Source organism: Zalophus californianus, chromosome 6 (assembly GCF_009762305.2).
Source record: "Zalophus californianus isolate mZalCal1 chromosome 6, mZalCal1.pri.v2, whole genome shotgun sequence".
NCBI lineage: Eukaryota > Metazoa > Chordata > Mammalia > Carnivora > Otariidae > Zalophus > Zalophus californianus.
In genome coordinates this window covers 126,892,744-126,914,767 of record NC_045600.1, presented here as the reverse complement: position 1 = coordinate 126,914,767, position 22,024 = coordinate 126,892,744, and the positions used below count along the sequence as shown (strand labels likewise).

Below are 22,024 nucleotides of genomic sequence, written 5' to 3'. Positions count from 1 at the left end.
CTCAGATGTAAACAAGGCTTACATAGTAAATGTAAACACTTCTCCTCAGAACAATGGAGGTCAGAGGAAAATGTATTATCTTTACAGCACTGAAATCTGATATATTTTTCCGGGATCATGACCTGAGCCAAAGGCCGATGATTAACTGACTAAGCCACCCAGATGCCCCTGAAATCTGAAATTTAAAAAATACTGCCAACCCAGGGAAACCTGCATTGAGCCTCTGACTCTTGATTTCTGCTCAGGTCACGGTCTCAGGGTCATGAGATTGAGCCCCAGGGTTAGGATCCGCCTGCCTGAGATTCTCTCTCCTCTTCCTCTACCCCTCCCCTGTTCTCTCTCTAATACATAAATACATAAAATCTTTTAAAAAATAAAAAAAAATACTGCCAACACAGAATTCCATATCCAGTGAAAATTCCATTCAAGACTGAGTGGAGTCATGGAAATATCACAAGGATTTCCCCAAACCAGAGTCAAAGTCAGTGTGTCAACAAATGAACAATTATACACTTTTAAAAACAAACAAATCAAATTGGTTGAAATAAAGACATTTTGAAGTAAATCCAACCTGAGCCAACTCATGGCCAGCAGGCCAACATGATAAGAAATGATAAAGGAGGGCCGCCTGGGTGGCTCAGTCGTTAAGCGTCTGCCTTCGGCTCAGGTCATGATCCCAGGGTCCTGGGATCGAGCCCCACATCGGGCTCCCTGCTCAGCGGGAGACCTGCTTCTCCCTCTCCCACTCCCCCTGCTTGTGTTCCTGCTCTCGCTGTGTCTCTCTCTGTCAAATAAATAAATAAAATCTTTAAAAAAAAAAAAAAGAAATGATAAAGGAAATTCTTCAGCCAGAAGGAAAATGATAAAAAACTGGATCTATAGAAAAGAATAATGAGCACCAGAAATGGAAATACATGGATACACAAAAAAGAGTAGCTTTTTTCCTTCTCTTTCTTTCTTTAAAAGACAAAGACTGCTTAAAGCAAAAATATCACTATAAAATGGAGTTGGTAATATATACAGAGGTAAAATATATGACATAATCATAGCATAAAGTTGGGGGGATAGAAAGACACTGTCATTAGGCTCTTACATTTGTGTGAAGTGTGACAGTAATTCTATCAAGTGAGAAGCCATGTAATAGTAATTCTAAGTAAACGGTAATGTATTAAGGATACATACTGTAATCTTTACAGTAACCACACAAATATGGCTAAAAGTTCAATAAAGGAAATAAAATATAATATTCAAAATGATTTAATTCCCCCCCCAAAAAAAGGCAGGAAAAGAGAAACTTTTTTTTTTTTTAAGGGGCGTAAGGGAGAGAGAGGGAGACAGAATCTTACTGACTCTACCCACGTTCAGCAAGAGTCCGACACGGGACTCGATCTCATGACCCTGATCTGAAACCAAGGGTCAGACACTCAACCGAGACACCCAGGTGCCCCAAAGAGAAACATTTTTAATACTGTTGAATTTTGCTTAACACTGAACTTGGAATTTTTGTAGTCATGTTCTTGAGTGAGACCGGCTGAAAATTCTCCATTTGTGCTGCTGGGATTTGGCACCAAGGATACACAGGCTTCATTCAACTACTGGGGACTGTTTCCATTTTTTCTACTGTGTGAAAGAATTTATGGAATATTGATGTTATTTCTTCCATTTGAGTGTTTAGTGGAATTTGCCAGTTCATCGATCCAGCCTTGACCTTCCTTTTAAATTATAGAAACAATTTCTGAGGATAATTTTAATGTTTTTTTTTCTTGTGTCAATTTTACCAAGTTGTATTTTTTCTTGGAATTTGCCTCTTTCACTTAAAATTTCTTTTTCTTTCTTCCTTCTTTTTTTTTTTTTGGTCACGAAGTTGTTTATAATACCCTCTTACAGTAACTTTAATGTATACAGGATGTGTTATAATAGTCATTTTCATTCCTAAAATGATATATTCTCATTTTTTCCCCTTGATTGATCTTCCTAGAGGCTTATCAATTTTATCCGTTTCCTCAAAGAACCAATTTATGGTTTTCCTGATTCTCTCTTCCATATCTTTGCTTTCTATTTTATTAATTTCTGCTCTTAAAAACATTTCCTTCTTTCTGCTTTCTTTGCATTGATGTTGGTCTTTCTCTATCATCTTAAGTTGGATGCTTAGCACATTCATTTCCAGGCTTTCCTCCTTCCTAATACATACGGTTAGGGCCATAAAATTGATGAGAGAGAAGGCAAGCTGAAGACCAAGCACAAGCTGACACCCTGCAACCTCCCCCCATCCCCCACTCCTGGGTGGGACAGGTGTGACATTCCTCCAGGAAGATCCCAAATATCTTAACGTTAATGCCTTGCTAGAGGGAAAAACAACCTAAATTTGACAAAAGGGCAAGGGCTCCAGATAACATGCAGAGTCTTCTTTAACATATGAAAATCCTTTTGAAACCTCCCTTTTCCTTACCTCCACCAACTCCCAAGTATATAATCAGCCACCCCTCATAACCCTGGTGCCCCAGCTCTTTCTGCCCAGGGGTCCTGTCCGGGTGCCTTAATAAAACCAGCATTTTGCACCAAAGACGTCTCAAGAATTCTTTCTTGGTCGTTGGCTCTGGACCTCACCCCACCAATCCTCACCTACATTCCAAAACCACATCAAATTTCTCTCTCTCCACTACTCCACGCTGGCATCCCACTTGTTTGCATATGTGCTATTTTTATCATCGTGTAGTTTTACATATTTTCTAATTTAAATTATAGTCTTTTTCCTTAGACACATGAGTTATTTAGAAGCGTTTTTCAATTTCCAAGTGTATGGGCTTTTCCTACTTATCTTTTTATTTTTAACTTAAGTGTAATGTTAGAGGACAGCGTTTATATGCTACCAATCCTTAGAAATATGCTGAAGCTTGCCAAATAGCCCACTGTGTGGCCGATTTTCATAAATATTCCGTTTACACTTGAAAAGAAATTGTATTCTTCTGTTGCTGGGTACAGTGCTCCAACAGGCCCATTAGAACTAACTTGTCAGTTGCGATGTTCGAATCCTGCATTCTTACTGACTGTCGCTGTTTTACTCATCAAATATATTTGAGGCATATTAAATCTCCTACCTTGCGTGTGAGTTTGTTTTTTTCTTTTTGTAGTTTTAACAGCTTTTTGCTTTCTATATTTTGAGGCCATGTTAGAATTGAACCAAATCTTCTATCAAGGTGTAATAATACTCTTTAGTTCTAATGATGCCTATTGTCCTGACATTTCTGCTTGTCTGCTCCTAATAAAACTATACCAGCTTTCTTTTGGTTGGTATTTGCTTGGTATGTCTTTTCCCATCTGCTTTAGTTTTTAACTTTTCTGGGTTTTGTGTGTGTGTGTTTTCTGTTTTAGATGCCATTCTTTAGAGTTCTATGGGTCAGTCCCAGCAGGAAGCAGACAGCATAATTAAACTGGGATAATCCACAGAGGCTTTAATAAAGAGGCTATTTACAAAGGTGTGAGCAGAGCAAAACAAAGCCGCAACTTTGGAAAGTGAAGTTCTTTGGGGCCAGTAACAGAAGGTGTGTTAAGCCCTTAGGTATACTATATTCTACTAGCATCAGGAGGGCTGGGTTGAGACCCTGAGGGATGCTGGCTGCTGGGGGCAGCTAGAGGGAAACAAAACAAAACAAAATAAAACCTCATAAATAAATATCTCCTACCTCCCTCCATTCTCCTGTGGAGTTTCCCCTGGCTGAACTCAACGGTAAGCCACAGGCAAAGAGTCTGTGATGAGGCCAGCCTCCTAAGATAGCGTGGAGTGGAGGAGAATTGAGAACGGGGCCGGTGGGCATGAGAGACACACCCAACACAACAGCAAATACATTTTTTTAACAGCAAATACATTTTTTTAAAAAATCTACTACGACAATTTTTGTCTTCTAAAGTGAAGCCAATGGACTATTTACCTTGATTGAAACTACTGAGAGTTGGACTTGTTTTGTGTGTTCTCATTGGTTTCTTCTTCTTCTTCTTCTTCTTTTTTTTTTTTTTTTCCTTAATTTTCTGTGCCTCTGAGGTCCCAGCTTTCTGCAGGTGCTATAAAACTCTCTGGGTAGGCTCCCCAGATCCAGCAAATACCCTAAGGCACAAGCCACCATCATTATTACTCCACTGACCTCTCTGACTGTCAACATTTCAATCAGCATTTAAAATTCTCTCTGTGGCCAGGCAAGACGCTTAGTCTTCCTATGGCCAGAGGTAGGATTCTAGAACATCTTTTAATACTTCAATTCTGTCTTTGACTTGGGGTAACTTGTTAGTAATTTAGAAAAAAATATTTACCTTATACTAAAAAATTCAAACATTATGGAGAAAATCAAATCCTAAACAAACTGGGAATGAAAAAAAAAAAGAACTATCAAAACTCTGGAGGAAAATTTTAAGATTATCTGTAAAAAATTAAAGGTCAAATAGCATAGCAGAAAAAATATTTATAGGAACTATGACAAATCCTGGGTTATTATTACATCCGTATTTTTACCTGGAGTACTTCTCAGCTTAGTAACGACAGCACTGAGACCTCTTGGGACAAAACAGAAATGGCAATTTTCCAAAGAAAAAACACACTTTGTACACAAACATTTGGAAAAGGTATTCATCCTCATTAGTAATCATCACAGTGCAAATTAAAGGAAGATATCCTTGATTTTCTCTAGAGCTGACCAGTGAGTGTGCCTGGTGAGATTGTAAATTGGTTCAATTATTTTGAAAAGCAAATCAGTAGTAATACGCATCAAAAAGTAGATATGCTTCCATCTCTTATTTGTCCCAGTGATTTACTTCTGGTGAATGATCCCCAGGAAATAATTTTAAATTTAGGAGAAAGCTTTCTGTACTCTGCTGTCTATTTACAATAGCAAAAAAATGGAAAACAGCTTACACGTCCAACAATAGATGTATGGCTTAAATAAATTATGGCATTTCTACTTGAAGTTTTATTAAAAAAAAATATAAAATGCTGCTTACAAAGGATATATAATGACATTAAAAAAGTGCTTGATATGCAAGTAATAAAAAGAAATACAGAGTTATGAAGGCAGCACGGTTAGAACCATGTAAAATATCAGGGGGAAAAAAAAGACCAAGTAGAAACATAGATATATTTTTGAACATGACATGTTTCTGAAAAAAAAGGAATAAAGTCAAATGTTTAAAAATTAAATACACTTAAGGGCGCCTGGGTGGCTCAGTCGTTAAGCGTCTGCCTTCGGCTCAGGTTGTGATCCCGAGGTCCTGAGATCCAGCCCCGCATCGGGCTCCCTGCTCAGCAGGAAGCCTGCTTCTCCCTCTCCCATTCCCCCTGCTTGTGTTCCCTCTCTCACTGTCTCTCTCTATTAAATAAGTAAACAAACAAACAAACCCAAAAAAGGGGTTTCAGGAGAGCTCTTTTCTCTTCATCATTTTATTTTTCATTTTCAGCCACATTTAGAATTTTATCTGCAACAGTGAAATATTAAAGAAAAACTTCCTCTTTCTGTTATGTTCACCATCGGGAGACACAGAACCGACTGGCAAATGCCATGGTTCACAACCACGCACCACAGCAGTGGGGTTGGGCCCTCACCAGCTAAGCAGGAATTGATACTTCTTTTTTCCTTGAACTAGGACACCTGGGGAATGGTGCCACTCTTTGCGGTCCCTTGAACTAGTAGAAGGGAGGCAAAAAGACCAACTGAAATACTGAGTCCTATCAAAGCAAAAGGGGTTAGAAGTGAGACTTTGGGATAGCTGTGCGTATGCTGACCTTTTGAAAACCGTACTGAGCTCTCGGCTTCTGTTTCAAGAGAAGCAGGAGTGATACTCTAACTGCACTTTCCAGAAACCAGAGAGCTCAGTGACAAACTTGCAAGCCAGCACAGGAGGCTCCTGATTTCAATCTGACTTCCTTTCTAGCTGCCAATACAAGAGAGATTGAGCCATTGATCACAGATTGCAAAATTTCAACTCATCCCACCAACGGAGATGAGCTCAAAACAGATGTCAAGTAAAGAGAAGTCAGTAAAATAACAATAAAGTGAGAACAGCTCTGCTCTTAGGAAAAAAGAAATGCATGAAAAAGCTAACTGAAAGGAAGTCAGAAAACCATGGAGCTTTTTATGATTAAAAGAAAAAGGGAGGGAACCCAGTCACACAAGAGAGACTAATTTCTTCCACTTTTAACCGATTATTAAATGTTTTACTGAGTGTGCACAGCCGAAAACAGAGCTGATTAAAATTATACGAGCTCTTGATTTAAACAAGGTTCATGGATGCACGCACATTCAGTCACTCAACAAATCCTCCTCGACCTCGCTCCAAGTGCTGAGCACCGGGGGCGGGGCGAGACAAAAGCCTTAGCACTGCACCCCAAAGGCAAACTCTGTCTGTCTGCCAACACAGGAATCACATTGCACCCGTTCTAAATACGATCCTTTTGATCATCTCTCCCTCTCCACTATTTCCTACAGATTACTAAAACTCATGTTTGGGTTGCTACCTGAAAATGGGCTTTATTTAGCCTAGGTTCCCTTGAAAACGGGAGTCTGAGGCCAAGCCTAGGGGCTGAGGGCTGAGGCTTTTTTGGGAGGTAGGACCCAGGGCAATGGGAGCCAGGGGAAAGGGCAAAGGCTGGGACCACAGGAGCACCAAGCTGGCTCAGCCTTCATAACCAACCAGCAGGGCTCTTGGCCAGGGGACGTCTCCCACAGAGGCTTTGTGGGACTGTAGGGGAAGGGCAGGAGCTTATCTCCTGTCTCTCCTTGGGCAAACCTCCTGAGCACTTCTGGTATGCCCCCTGCACCCCTCCAGGCAGCTGGATGCTGCGGAGCAGCATGGCTTCCCCAAGTCCTGCTGAGAAGGACCTGATCCCCTGGGGCCACTGCAGCTCCTAACTGTGTGGGAACAACTGTGCCCTAGCCCAGCCTTCACCTGGGGGCACTGAGGAGATAAGTTGGGGGCCAGACCTCTCCACTGGGCAAGAGGCCAGGCCCAAGGGCGCAGGGGCTGAGCCATTCTGGAGGGGCACATAAGAGGTCCAGTGTGACATTTATGGGGTAAAATGCAATCATTACATGTGCTTGGAGGTAGCAGGCATGAACTAGCATGAGCAGTATTTGAAAAGAAAAGAAACTTTTCCCCTAGGCTTTCTTTGGTCTTCCATTCAAGTGAGCATAGCACCTTTGTGAGATACTAGAGAAGAGGAAAAGGCAGACTTGCAAAATTGAGCACCTGAGACGCACATATAGGTTCCAAGATGGCTTATCACCGAGAAATATGTGTTGGTGCTTTTACTATTTCAGGCACTACGGCCGAACTCCGAACTTCATTTTTTTAAATAAATATTTTATTTATTTATTTGTCAGAGAGAGTGAGAGAGAGAGAGAGAGCACAAGCAGGGGAGGAGCGGCAGGCAGAGGGAGAGGGAGGCTCCTCGCCGAGCAAGGAGCCTAATGCGGAACTCGATCCCAGGACCCTGGGATCATGACCGGAGCTGAAGGCAGACGCTTAACCAACTGAGCCACCCAGGCGTCCCTGATCCAAACCTTTAAAAAATCCTCCGGAAGTATTTTTCTCATATAAAATCTTCCTACATTTGAATCTCATCCAGGCCCAGGAAGCAATAATTCTAGAGTATTCATAAGTACTATAATTCCCGTCACACATGTGCAGTAATGGGGACCGAGAGAGGTTCTGGGACCAAGCCAGCAAGTGGCCTCGTTGGAACCCAGACCACACCTGCCAGACACCCTGCTCTGGGCTCACCCCAAACAGGTCCCAACACCTGAATCCTGTGCCCCGACTCCAGTTTAGGTGGCAGCCTGGTCTTCCTCCCGCCACCCACAGGGTCACGGTCAAGTCAACTAGTGGACTGTGGCTCGGGCTTGATCTTCACGGCTTCTCTGTGCCCCTATAGTGTACTCTGCAGGTTTTGGCAAACGCACCAAAATTCTTCCTAAACTTCTTTGATCTCGCCCCAGCTTCAACTTTCACATTTGTGCTAAGGAGAGAAGCAAATATGGGATTCCACAGAAGCAAGCAGGTGGAGTCAGGTGTAACCGGGCTGAGCTCCAAAGAAAGCCAAGATGTGTGAGAACTTCGTAAATGGCTCCGGCCCCAGGGGAACGCACCCGCGTGCGCGCGCGCGCGCGCGCGCGCGCACACACACACAAAGGCCACTGAAAAGCCAGTCTGTTGGTGGGGTAGGATCTCCTCACAGCAGTTTCAAAAGCAAGCTGTTGGTTAGCAAGCTTTGGTTTCTCTGGTTGGGAAAGAAACACTGCTTAAGAAGAAGAAAGAATAGACATGTACCTGCTCAGTTTAAGGCTTGAAAGAGTTTTCCATTTAGTCTGTTGACTGGATGGTGAGCCAGCTTGCCCTGAGCACAGCAATCCTGGATTCTGTTGTTTCCCAGTTCCTGGGTTCTTCAGAAAAGCAGAGCCAGTTTAATCTTCCTCAAAGGCACTGAGACTGGTCTCTGCCAGTTACCTCTAGGCCAGAACTTCCCCAGAGGGCAAATGGACCAGTTCCTAAAGACTGTGGTTAGAACATATGCTTCTAGGGGCGCCTGGGTGGCTCAGTCGTTAGGCGTCTGCCTTCGGCTCAGGTCGTGTTCCTGGGGTCCTGGGATAGAGCCCCGCGTTGGGCTCCCTGCTCAGCAGGAAGCCTGCTTCTCCCTCTCCCACTCCCCCTGCTTGTGTTCCCTCTCTCGCTGCGTCTCTCTGTCAAATAAATAAATAAAATCTTAAAAAAAAAAAAAAACTGCTTTAAGAACATATGCTTCTAGCAAGCGAATGGGGGCAGGGGGTGAGGGGGTGAGGGACCTGAGTTTCCATGACAACCCACTATATGCCAGGTTGTCCTAGAAAAGTTCACTCCCATCAGGTGCTCACAACCTGACTGTGAGAGAATTATTATTACTCACAAGGTCCCCCAGCTAGTAGCTGGTAGAGCTAGTTTTGGGTCTCAGGCCTTACTACTTCTACATTTCATGTTCTTTTCACCAAATTACACCGTGATCCCAAGTGCAGCATACCACGGACATTCTGGTATTTGTTTCACAATCTCTGGAACTTCTGCTTGTTGGCTTGCTATCACAATATTTACCCTCCCGTGTTTTAATTTATATTTTCTTTGATTACTACAAAGACTGAATATTTTTTGTTCACTGGTTATTTGTATTTTTTCTTTATAAATGGCCTTTTTAGGCTCTTTGCTGATTTTTCTACTGGGGTGCTCAGCATATTTCTTAGTGATTTGTAAGCATTCTTCATATATAAAGGCTATGATAGTATAAAGCTTTGTCTGCTTTCATCTGACTATGGGGGTTGAGATGCTAGAGATAAAGAAGGTGTCTGCCTGGGTATTGCAATTTTTTTTATGCCAAATATTGTTTTTTAACTCCCTGTCTTGGAAAAGTGACTTTTTAGCATATTGAGAATTCAAACGATAACTGTTTACTGATTAGAAACATTTAGGCAGAAAAACAGTTTGATTTGTTAAATAAGCAGTTAAACCAATGGCAATTAGACCTTTATCCTTCTGAGTGGGTCTTGAGAAGAAATAAACCAAGGAAATGAGAGCCCCTGATTGTGATGTCTAGTCCTGAGGGAGGGACCGAGGCTCTACTCAGAGATGCGCTGACTCTGTTGGGATAACGAGGGGTTGGGGAACAGAGCACATTATAGGGTCTGAGCCTTGGTCATACACTAAATGCATCTCCCTTAAAGATACCCATTCCAAAAGATAGTCCTTTACCTATATGATTCCCAATAAGCAGTGGTGTGCTAGGGCGGGTTTGCATTGATGTACGACTTGTCAACATTTTCAGGAACTTTGTGAACTGATTGATAAATATAGCCATTATTAAAAATATGGGACACCTGCGTGGCTCAGTCGGTTAAGTGTCTGCCTTCGGCGCAGGTCATGACCCCAGGGTTCTGGGATGGAGCCCCACAGCGGGCTCCTTGCTCAGCAGGGAGCCTGCTTCTCCCTCTGCCTGCCACTCCCCCTGCTTGTACTCTCACTCTCTCTGACAAATAAATAAAATCTTTTTAAAAAAAATTTAAAAAACCTAAATGATATAAACTTATACTTAATAAATATATTGAAAATAAAGATAACAAATACTCAAAAATCGTCACTTCCTAATCATTTTACTGGATTTTGTCATTATCCATGCTTTGAGGATTACTTACATTTATTCTACTTATACAGTAGAAATACTATCTACAGGTGGCTACTTTGTATCTCTGACATCCCACTGGAGGCTTGGAATCAGCCATGCTGGGAGCATTTACACGTGGAAATTGATAAACACTACAAAACAGGGCTTGATTTACTGCTGATTTTCTAGACTTAAGAAAGTGATGGAGGAGGAATTAAACTTAAAAGTGCATTACAGGGGCGCCTGGGTGGCTCAGTCGTTAAGCGTCTGCCTTCGGCTCAGGTCATGATCTCAGGGTCCTGGGATCGAGCCCCGCGTCGGGCTCCCTGCTCCGCGGGAAGCCTGCTTCCCCCTCTCCCACTTCCCCTGCTTGTGTTTCCTCTCTCGCTGTGTCTCCCTCTGTCAAATAAGTAAATAAAATCTTTAAAAAAAAAAAAGTGCATTATATCTGTAGCCAGCCATTACATTGGCGACAGCATTAAAAAATTGAGGCAATATTTTTCCAGTGTTTGAAAACTATCATCCAATTTAGCAATAAGGTTGCCCACGTCACCGACAAACAAGTTCTAACTTATATTTATGCCAAAGGACAGTTGTTCATCAATTGCAACCACAGATTGGTTATACATACAAGAGTTTGGCAAAAATCAATGAATGCATTCTCTCAGAATCAATGGGCTATATGTAATTTACAATGTGAACAGTGTATTTTATTATTGTTTGCAAACTGTGTGCTACGCATACCCTTGTATCAGCAAAATTTATAATACTGTTCACGCGCATGCACACACACACACACACACACACACACACACACACACACACGTCCCCTGGAGTGCACATAGGACAATGGTGGTCCATGGGTCGGTAAATGGGGAAGGGATGACAGGCCTCAAATAACACCCAAATAAACAGGCCTCTTAATTACAAGGTAACAGAGTACTCCATTCAACTGCAATTTGTAAATAGGCTAGAGCATAAAGCAACAATGACCATGGACCCACCACCTGATTTTGTATAGTGATGTTGAAACAGCATATGCATTCATTTACATACTTTCTATGGCGGTTTTCATATTATAATGGAAGAGCTGAATGCTTGTCAGAAAGCCTAATATATTTACTATCTGGCCCTTTACAGAAAAAATTAGCAACCATCAGGCTTGAGTGAAGTGAAAGAGACCATCTGTGGATTACTCGAGTTCATCCAAAATATTTCATAAATATTTTTCTAATTTTAATTTTATGGTATTTTTTGCCAAGCAGAAGTTTCTAATTTTATGTGTATAAATCTACCAAAATAATGCTCTCTTCTCCAAAAGGTTAGCCAATTGTTGAGAGCTTTTATTCAATACCTCATTCTTTAGCCTCCAATTTGAAATGCTATATGTAGTGTTTCTCTATGGGTCCACTTGTGGACTCTCTTTTCTGTTCCCCCTGATTTATCTGTCTATACCAGCACCAGGGTCATACTGTTTTAATTATTTTAGTCTAAAAATGCAGTTGAGCTGTGAACAACATGGGTTTGGACTGCATGGGTCCACTTATACATGGATTTTTTTTGATAAATACAGTACTGTAAAAGTATTTTCTTTTCCTTATGATATATTTTTTAAGATTTTTAAAATTTATTTATTTGACAGAGAGAGATAGCATAAGAGCACAAGCAGGAGGAGTGGCAGGCAGAGGCAGAGGGAGAAGCAGACTCCCCACTGAGCAGGGAGTCCCAGGCGGGCCTGGATCCCAGGACCCTGGGATCATGTCCTGAGCCGAAGGCAGACGCTTAACCGACTGAGCCACTCAGGAGCCCTTCCTTATGATATTCTTTTTTTAAATTTATTTTTATTTATTTTATTTTTTATTATGTTATGTTAATCACCATACATTACATCATTAGTTTTTGATGTAGTGTTCCATGATTCATTGTTTGCGTATAACACCCAGTGCTCCATGCAGTATGTGCCCTCCTTAATACCCATCACCAGGCCATTCTTAATGACATTGTCTTTCCTCAAGCTACTTTACTGTAAGAATATAGTGTATAATATATACATAAAATATGTGTTGTTTATGTTATCAGTAGGGCTTATGGTCAACAGTAGGCTATTTGTAGTTAAGTTTCTGGGGAGTCAGAAGTTTTTTGTGTTTTTTTTTAAGATTTATTTATCTGAGAGAGAGAGAGAGCAGGGGAGGGGCAGAGGGAGAGGATCTCAAGCAGACTCCCCACTGACTGCAGAGCCCGATGTGGGGCTTGATCCCACAACCCTGAGATCATGACCTGAGCTGAACCCAAGTCAGATGCTTAACTGACTGAGCCACGCAGGTGCCCTGCGAGTCAGAAGTTACATGTGGATTTTCGACTGTGCCATGGGTTGGCACCCCTAACCCTGTGTTGTTCAAGGGTCAACTGTACATTTGAATACCTGCATTTAATTTTGGGGGAAGTTCTCTTGTGATTCTCTGTGCTCATTCTTCCAGATGAGCTTTATATTCATTCAGTTAGGTTCCTCCCACCTCCTTCATTTTATGGTAATATTGATTGAGATTGTCTTTAAATGGTAGACTTGTAGGGCGCCTGGGTGGCTTAGTCGGTTAAGCAGCTGCCGTTGGCTCAGGTCATGATTTTGGTGTCCTGGGATCGAGCCCCGAGTTGGGCTCTCTGCTCAGAGGGGGGTTGGCTTTTCCATCTCCCTCTATGCTCTCTCCCCTTCTCTCTCGCTCTCTCGCTTTTGTTCTATCTCAAGTAAATAAATAAAATCTTTAAAAGAAAAATAAATGGTAGACTTGTGAAAAATGGCTATCTCAATGATATTGAAGCTTGAAACACAGTACAGAGGAAAACCCTTTAAAAATCAATAACCATCTATTCTAAGTGCCTATTGTGTTTCAAGTGCTCTGGTGGGTCAAAAAAAAAAATAAAGGGCTGTGCCCGCAATCATACTCGCTTGACTCTCAGTCCAGGTGAAGCAGCCTCTCAGCAGAAACCCTTTCTAGAAGTCATGCCCATAGCACACAGCAGATGTTCCTGGTACAAGGCACCTGTTAGACTTCAATATTTGATTTGATCTTTATAATTAGGACACTTAAAATAAAACAAACAACCAAAAATATCCTAACGCCCAGATATAGGAAAACCACTGGCCACAGGGCTAAAAAGAGAAACATTAACTAAAGGCTGCCTGTGGTCACTGAGTCCAGGCTCTGCCCTTGTGGCTGCGTGAGCTCGGTCAAGGTCTTCTGTGTAGCTTGGAACTAGCTTCCCCTCCCACAAAATGAGGATCAAAACACTCATAATAAGATTGCCATGAGGAGTCATGTTAATAATATAACACCAAGCACTTGGCCCGGACTTCTAAATTTAATCCTTCCAACAGCCCAGGAACCGAGATTCAGAGAATGGCAATGACCTGTCTGGGGCCACAGCGGGCAAGTGGCAGAATATAGATCTGATGAGCAGGCTGGTTCCAGAGCTGAACTTCTATGGTATGCGGGTCCTTTAAAAACAAGCAAATACACACACACAGACACACACACACACACACACACACACACACACACTCATATATGTACCCACTTACACCCACACCAGACACACAATACATTCATGCATACATACATACCTGAATGTACATATATACACACACACGATACCCACTCCATTCCATGTACACACACACACACAGTTTGATGCCCTGCCTTATTCCTAGATAGATTTCAGGGTAAAGAAAATCCAAAAAACCTAGTCCAAAGAAGCTAGTTCTCCCATGGCATACTGAACCTTTTTTGTTCCTCACACACATAATGGGGGATTAAGATATATTTGCTCCCAGGCAACTTTATCGTTGTTATTTTATTTAATTGTGCCACTTAAATCTCTAGGACAGTCTTTCATTTTTGACCTCTTGGGAAGAAATGTTCCCCCTAGGTATATTTTTTGTTTCCCAATTTCATGACGGAAATTTTCAAATAAAGACAAAATAGAGAAGGCAATACAGTGAGTTCCCACGTCCCCATCACACAGGGCCAACAATCACCAACGTTCTGCCCATTTTTCTCGGTCTATCCCCTCCTCACTGCCCCCACCCCACATCCCCTGAAGTATTTATTTTTTAAACTTGTATCAGCAAAATTTATAATACTGTACAAAGAAGCTAGCTCTCCCATGGGATACTGAACCTTTTTTGTTCCTCACACACATAATGGGGAATTAAGATATATTTGCTCCCAGGCAACTTTATCGTTGTTATTTTACTTAATTGTGCCACTTAAATCTCTAGGACAGTCTTTCATTTTTGACCTCTTGGGAAGAAATGTTCCCCTTAGGTATATTTTTTATTTTTTAGGTAAGCTCTACCCCCAACGTGGGGCTTGACCCCAAGATCAAGAGTCCTATGCTCTACTGAGGGAGCCACCCAGGCGCCCCTCCCCTGAAGTATTTTAAAGCAAATCCTAGGGGCTCCTGGGTTGCTCTGATTCTTTTTTTTTTTTTTTAAGATTTTATTTGTTTGACAGAGAGAGACACAGTGAGAGAGGGAACACAAGCTGGGGGAGTGGGAGAGGGAGAAGCAGGCTTCCCACCAAGCAGGGAGCCCGATACGGGGGTTGATGCGGGGCTTGATGCGGGGCTCGATGCGGGGCTCGATGTGGGGCTCGATGTGGGGCTCGATCCCAGGACCCTGGGATGGAGCCTGATGCGGGGCTTGATCCCAGGACCCTGGGATCATGACCTGAGCCAAAGGCAGACACTTAACAACTGAGCCACCCAGGCGCCCCCGGGTTGCTCTGATTCTATACTGACTTTTAGCAATGACACCAGTACCTGATGGATAATAGAGAAGCACTGACTATCATCCCACTCCCCTCTTTGATACATTTTACTGCTCCCCCAGATTAGTGGGAATCTGGAAATGCTGGTGAAACCAAGAAAAGCCTGGCCCATGTGGGTTGCTGCTCTTTTGGAATCAGAGGCAAGACGAGGGGGAAAAAGAGAGAAATTTCAATCAGGGAGAAAAAGTGAATTCTCTGCATTCAAGAGAAATGACACAGAGGTTTTAAAAATGCCATCAATTGTCCGAGACAGTCTATTTATGACTCTGTGAATACCAACTTTGTGAAACTAAAGCCCATCGGAGCCCTGGGATAAGATACACGGTGTCGGTTACAGAGAGAGGATTGGAAAGCATGCCTGATGATATTTTCCATTTCAAGTCGATGCCTCACAACTCCCCTCACGGGGGAAGAGGGTGGGAGGTGCCCAAGCTCCTCAGGTGGTTGTGCAGGAAGCATGAGCCCAGGACCGGGACAAACCACAGCCCTGGTGAAGCTCTCCGTGCAGGGCATGGAGCTGAACCCTTAGGGCGGAGTGGGGTGCAGAGGCGAAGAATGAAGAAGCATGCTTCAACCTGCACCTGCCCAGAGGATCCGGCGTGTCGCCCGTGTGCAGTCTAAGTAAGTGCATGCTGAATGAATGAGTGCGCGCCGAGCACAGGTATTCCTGGTGCCCCTCAAGGCCAAAGTCACTTCCAGCTGAGCAGGGGAGGACCCACAGTGTCATGTGCATCCGGGTGCTTACAGGAGCCCCAGGTCACAAGGAGGTGCTAGGGGCTTCCCCGTGCCCGAGGGGGCCACACAGGATACCTACCAGGGCAGGGGGGCTAGCCTAAGTGGTGCTCTGCCTTGTGCCCCAGGTGTGACCACCAACGTGGGCTCTGAGGTGAGGGGGGCGGGAGGGGGAGTGGGGCCCCGGTCCTAAGTTACTTGTCTTATAGGAGAAAAGGCACAGCAATAAGGTCAGGTGTCATTATGGACTGAACGCTTGTATTCCCCCAAATTCATACATATATTTATTTTTTAAAGATTTTATTTATTTATTTATTTGAGAGACAGAGAGCAAGAGAGAGAGCATGAGCGTGGTGAGCGGCAGAGGGAGAAGCAGACTCCCCGCTCAGCAGGGAGCCCGATGAAGGGCTGGATCCTGAGACTGCGGGATCATGACGTGAGCCGAAGGCAGATGCTTAACGGACTGAGCCAACCAGGTGCAACAACCCCCCCCCCTCCCCCCCCCCCCGCCGCGCGCCACAATGTTGAAACCTGCCCCCAATGTGATGGTATTTAGCAGGTGGGGCCTTAGGGAGGTGATTAGGTCAGGAGGGTGGAGCCCTCGTGAATGGGGCTATTGTTTTACTAAAAGTGACCCCAGAAACTTAGCTCGCTGAGCTTCTGCCATGCGAGGAGACAAGGAGAAGGCGACCACCTGCAATGGGGAAGAGAGCCCTCGCCGGAACCCGCCCACGATGGCAGTCTGACCTCTGACTTCCCTGCTTCTGCTTCCAGAGCTATGAGAAATGAAATTATGCTGTTGATATACCTAGTCTCCAGCACTTTGGTACAGCAGTTTGAATGGACTAAGACATCAGAGATTTGGGAAAAACGGAGGCAGGAGGAGCCGACTGATCCCAGGCCTGTTCCAAACCAGATGCCGGGGACTGAGGCTGACATGTTTCCCAGGGGACTGAAGCTTCTTGCATTCAGAAAGACCCAGACTTAAAATTTTGAGCATTCTAGATGGAAACCTTCTAAAATGCAGCCATACTTCTCCAGAAGATGTTCTGCAAGGTGGGACCTTTGCTCTGGCCCCTTGCAGGCTCTGGATGGCAACTGGGGTGGTCTGCGGGGTGCTCGGCTTGCATGCCCACCCTGGATGCTGAGCTCCCTGCGGAGCCCACTCTCCCACCCCTTGGCCCACGCCTGCTTCCTGGTGAGGGGCAAGGTCCTAGTGTGCCGGGATCCAGCACTCAGTAGAGTTCAATAAAGGTGTGCTAAACGCAAGAATGAATGAAAAGCCACTTGTAAACACAACACAGCTGTGAATCAGGATGCGCACTCCTTTCCACTCCTTGCTTGTCTCCCGGAGGAGAGTGATCCTGGGAGCAGACACACCCTTCCCTTGGCCCAGGAACTGAAGAGAAGCAGGAATGACTAATCTGCTACACAGTTTTCAAAGAATAGTTTTAAAGTGAATGACATAAATCAAGTTCAGTCTGACAGGAGGTGAGGATTGTTTGAGCTGGCATATTCAGAAGACTCAGTTACTTAATAAACCCTGGTCTTAACTGAGATTTTAAAGTACTATTCCAGAGCACTCCATTGGAGCGGTGTTGGTGGTTGGTTGGTTTGTTTAAGCAATTAAGTGAGTTGCAGAGATTTGAAGGATATTGAAATGAACCACAAAGGAACCAGCACCTCGCCCCCAAAACAGGGTCCCAGAAGCAGTGTAGAGAAATGGGAACAGCCCTGCTCTTTCTGGTCAGCCTGTCTTTGTATTTGCTGCATTATTCTTGGCACTGAGGCTGGCAGTGACCTGGTACCGAGAGGCCTCCCTGACCCGACAACCAGGGACAGAAAGATGTGCTCTGGGACCGATCATGCCCTGGGCACCGACAACACTGACGGGCAGCTCCCAGGCCCACCTTTCTCCTGGGCCCCAGAATGCTGGACTCAGTGGGAAACTGGTCAACTGGCATCGCCTTCTGTGGCTGAGGTCAGCAACAGACACGGCCGGACAGACCCGAACGTGTCAGCGTTGCGGATAGCCCTGCTGTGAAAGGCAGACTGGTTGAAAGCTCATTCTCACTCCTTTTTTTTTTTCCCTCTCCCTCCCTTCACCCTGGAGAGATGCTGCTGGAACCAAGACCAAGTCCACCTCTTGCAGAGGGAGGAGACGCTAATGCCTGGGTGTGATGAGCGTGCAGCCCAGAGAGAGGCACCCATCCTGCTTGTGCACAGAAAGAAGGGCTTGAAGTAAACAGCAGTGGTGAGGCCGCTTGCCTGCACTTGTTTCTGCAAAGGCCGGCTCGGGAGTGGCACCTCCCTACGGGGTAAATCTCGTGCGAATGAACCGCCGTAGGAACAGCCACAGGAACATGCAGACTCTCTGTGACAGTGTGTCCCAGTCCCCCAAATTCCAATAAACCACCGAAGGTCAGAGCTAGAAGAGCTTCTTCTGGTCCTGTCTCACCCAGCCAAAGACCCAGGTTCTTATCAGGCCCAAGGATGGACATTGGCCTGTGTCGGGACTTCATGCGGGGGGGGGGGGGGGGGGGGGCCTTGGGAGGTAACCCTTGCATTGCTAAGCCGGCGTTCAGCTGTAGTACTGAGAGCAGCTGATCATGTGGTGATCACAGAACGCTCCAACTGGACTCATTCATTCACCAAAATGACCACTGCACACCTGTGATGACCCGCACAGCAGAGGTGCTGGGAACCTGGCAGGAGCCAGAAGACAAAGTTCTAGAGATGAGCGTGGAAGATGAGGGCAGGAGCCAGGGAGCTGAGGAGGTGGGAAGGGGTGTGGGGAGGCGCGCAGCATATGAGTCTCTGCTGGGTACCATGGCAACCCCCAAGCTTGGTACCTGCACTTGTGAGAATCATCATGGCGTAAATAGATCTCCTCCCAGTGCTCACCCCTGGAGGATTCCAGGGTATCCCCACTCGCCCCTTGGGAGAGCTTGTCCACACTGTGGCTTTCACTACCAGCTACTTGCTGATAACACTTAAACGTGTATTTCCAGCCTGGACCTCCGCCCTGATGGCCAGGTGCACATCTGAACCTGGATTTGTCACAGGTAACCCCCCACCCCAAACTGAGCTCCTGATCTTCTCTCCGGCGCCCCCTCTCTTGCAATGTTGCACATCCGGGAAACTGTTAAGTCCATTCATACACTGCACAGAACAAAACTTCTGGAGTCATCGACGCCTCCTCTTTTCTCTCATAGCCCACATCTGATGTCAGCACATCCTCTCAACACTGCTTTTGGAATCTGACTGCTTTGAATATCTCTACTGCTACCACCCTGGTCTGAGTCACCTTCTCTCCTATTGTGATGACCTCTTCACTGGCCTCCTTGCCTCTCCCCACCTCCAACCACACTTGAGGGTAGTATAACCAAGCTGTCAGAGGGAGCCTGTTAACCCAAAAGTTCAGGGCATCTCTCTCCTCTGCTTAAAATCCCCCAGTGGTTTCCCACCAATCCTTGCGATGGCCTACAAAGCCCGGCGCCATCTGGTCTTGCAGGATCTGGGGTACCACTCAACACACCCCATCAGCACCTGCATGTTGATACACCCAGCCACGGGAAGTGCTGGTCCGGGGGTCTGGGATCTCCTAGGTGCCTGCGATCTCAACACCCACCCCACCCCTGCAGGAGAAGGACAGCTCCAGCGTGTCTGGAAGAGGAGTGACATGTGGGCAGGCTAGAGATGGGGAAAGGGTAACCTCAGGCCAGCAAGATCCCCTCCAGGATGTGGATGAGCCACATGGGCCACAGCCTTGGAGAGAGGCACTTCCTCTCTTAGATTTCAGAGAGCATCTTGCTCAGATCTGTTTCCCAGCCAGCCAAGGACACCAAGGCCCAGACCTGACTTGCAAAGTTCTTAGAGGTATAAATAAATATCTACCAGAATCACAACAGCGTGCATGTTCTTCCCCGCTACAGACATGGGCTTTGGACAGACAAGTTGTGCCGTATGAACACACAGCCCCACAGATGCATGTATCTGTGTGGGTGCAGTCGCCAGTCTCAGTCGCGCTGGCCCCCAGGGCAAGGGGCGGTGCTGACGGGCACGGGAAGTCTGTGGGGAATGCTTGAGGATGCAGGTGGCAGGAGACGTTAATCCTTAACTTTTAACAGCAGGCCAGGGCACTCCGGGGCTTTTAAAAGAATTCAGGAGCTTCTACTTTTAAAATATGTGAATTCCAGGTGATCTAAAATTTTGCATTTTTGTATTTTTAGAGTTTGTTACAGTAATGTCTTTTCAAGACGGTCATTTATTATCCTAAAGGAAGAAAGAAAGTGATTTTTTGGGGGGGGAGGCAGGGGAACCTTATAGATGACTTGATCATTTAAGTCAATTTTCTACATAAGGCAAGTCAATGCTCTTTTCTTCTCCCTGATTAAAAAAAAATCCCCCGAAACTATGCTTCATGAAAAATTCAGAAAAGGACCAGAGCAGGAGAAGTTTCTAGGGTGATCAAGAAGTAGGCCCCTGGGAACAACAGAAAAATGAAAGCAAACCGCAGAGAAAGGTCTCCACAGAGAAGCAAGACTGGAGCCTAGTTCCTGCCCTTCACTATGAGTCCGAATCCGACAGAGAGAGATAGGAAGACATCAGAGACCGCTCTCAGTGACCACAGCAGAAGACGTAATGATTATTCTCATTTTCTCTCCTGGTGTAGCCCCATCACCTCCCGCAGTGCCTGGCCCAAAGTAGGGATTCAATAAAGATTGCTTCAAGAAATGGTTATGAACCAAAAAGAGAGTGATGAAAGGCTACCTTCCCAGAGGGGGGGGAAAAAAATCCAGAGGCAAAATTAAGAAAACCCTTCCGTTTACAGTAGCATCAGAGAGAACAAAATACTTAGAAGCAAATGTCACCAAGGACGTACGAGATGTGTGGACCGAAAACCACAAAATAATGCTGAAAGAAATGAAAGAAGATCAGAATAAAGGAAAAGACATTCATATCCATGGATTGGAAAACTCAATAATGTTAAGATGGCCATATTCCCCAAATTGAACTAGATTCAGTGAAATCTCTATCAAAATTCCAACTACTCCCCCACCCCCGCAAGAAATCAACAAGATGATCCTATAATTTGTATGAAATTGCAAGGGACCCAGAGTCGCCAAAACCATCTTGAAACAGAAGAACAAAGCTGGAGAACTCATAGCTCCCAATTTTGAAACTTGCTACAAAAGCTATGGTAATCAAAACAGTGTGGTACTGCCCTAGGGACAGGTGAACAGACCAGCGGGATAGACCCAAGAGTCCAGAAATAAACTCATACATCTATGGCCGATTAATTTTCAACAAGGGTGCCAAAATCATCCAATGGAGGCCAGAACAGTTTTTTAAAACATATGGTGCTGGGGCAACTGAATAGCCATATACAAAAGAATGAATATGCACCTTTGCTTCGCAGTATATAGAAAATTGATTCAAAATGGATCAAAGTCCTAAATGTAAGAGTTAAAACTATAAAACTCTTAGAAGAATATAGATTTCAATCTTGCCCTTAGATCAGGCGATAGTTCCTTAAATATGACACTAAAAGCACAAGCTATAAAAGAAAAAAAACTGAATTTCATTAAAATTGAAAACTTTGGTGCATCAAAGGGCATAATCAATAAAGTGAAAGAACAACCCACAGAATGGGAGGGAAAATTAGCAAATCGGGTATCTGATTAGGATCTAGTATCCAGAATATTTAAAGAACACTTACAACCCAATAATAAAAGACAAACAACCCAGTTTTTAAAACAGGCAAAAGATCTGAATAGACATTTCCCCAAAGAAGATGTAAAAATGTCCAATAAGCCCACGAAAAGATGCTCAGCATTATTAGTCATTAGGGAAATTAGTGCAAATCAAAACCCCAATGAGATATACTTCACACCCACTAGGATGGTTATAATGAGAAGGAAATGAAAATAACAAAACAAGTGTTGATGACGATGGAGAGAAACTAAAATCTTCGTATCGTGCTGGTAGGAAGGTAAAATGGTACACAGCCACTGTGGAGAACAGCTGGACGGTCCTTCAACCAGTCAAACATAGCATTACCATACAACCCAGCCATTCCATTCACAGGTATACAACCAAGAGAACTGAAGACGTACACCCAGTTGGATGTTCAAAGCAGCATGATTCATAATAGCCATTAAGTAGAAACAACCCAACTGTCCATCAACTCATGAAAGGATAAACCAAATATTATAAACACAATCATATACATACACTTAAATCGTATTTAGTCGGGAAAGGGAATGAAGCATGGAAACATACCACAACATGGATGAGC

The 22,024-nt window shown here is 44.4% G+C and overlaps 1 protein-coding gene across 3 annotated transcripts in view; it reads right to left on the bottom strand.

Moving 5' to 3' along the window:
• PCSK6 (proprotein convertase subtilisin/kexin type 6) overlaps positions 1–22,024 on the bottom strand; it is a 186,251-nt gene that overhangs the window by 31,888 nt on the left and 132,339 nt on the right. The gene's annotated exons all lie outside the window — the stretch shown is intronic.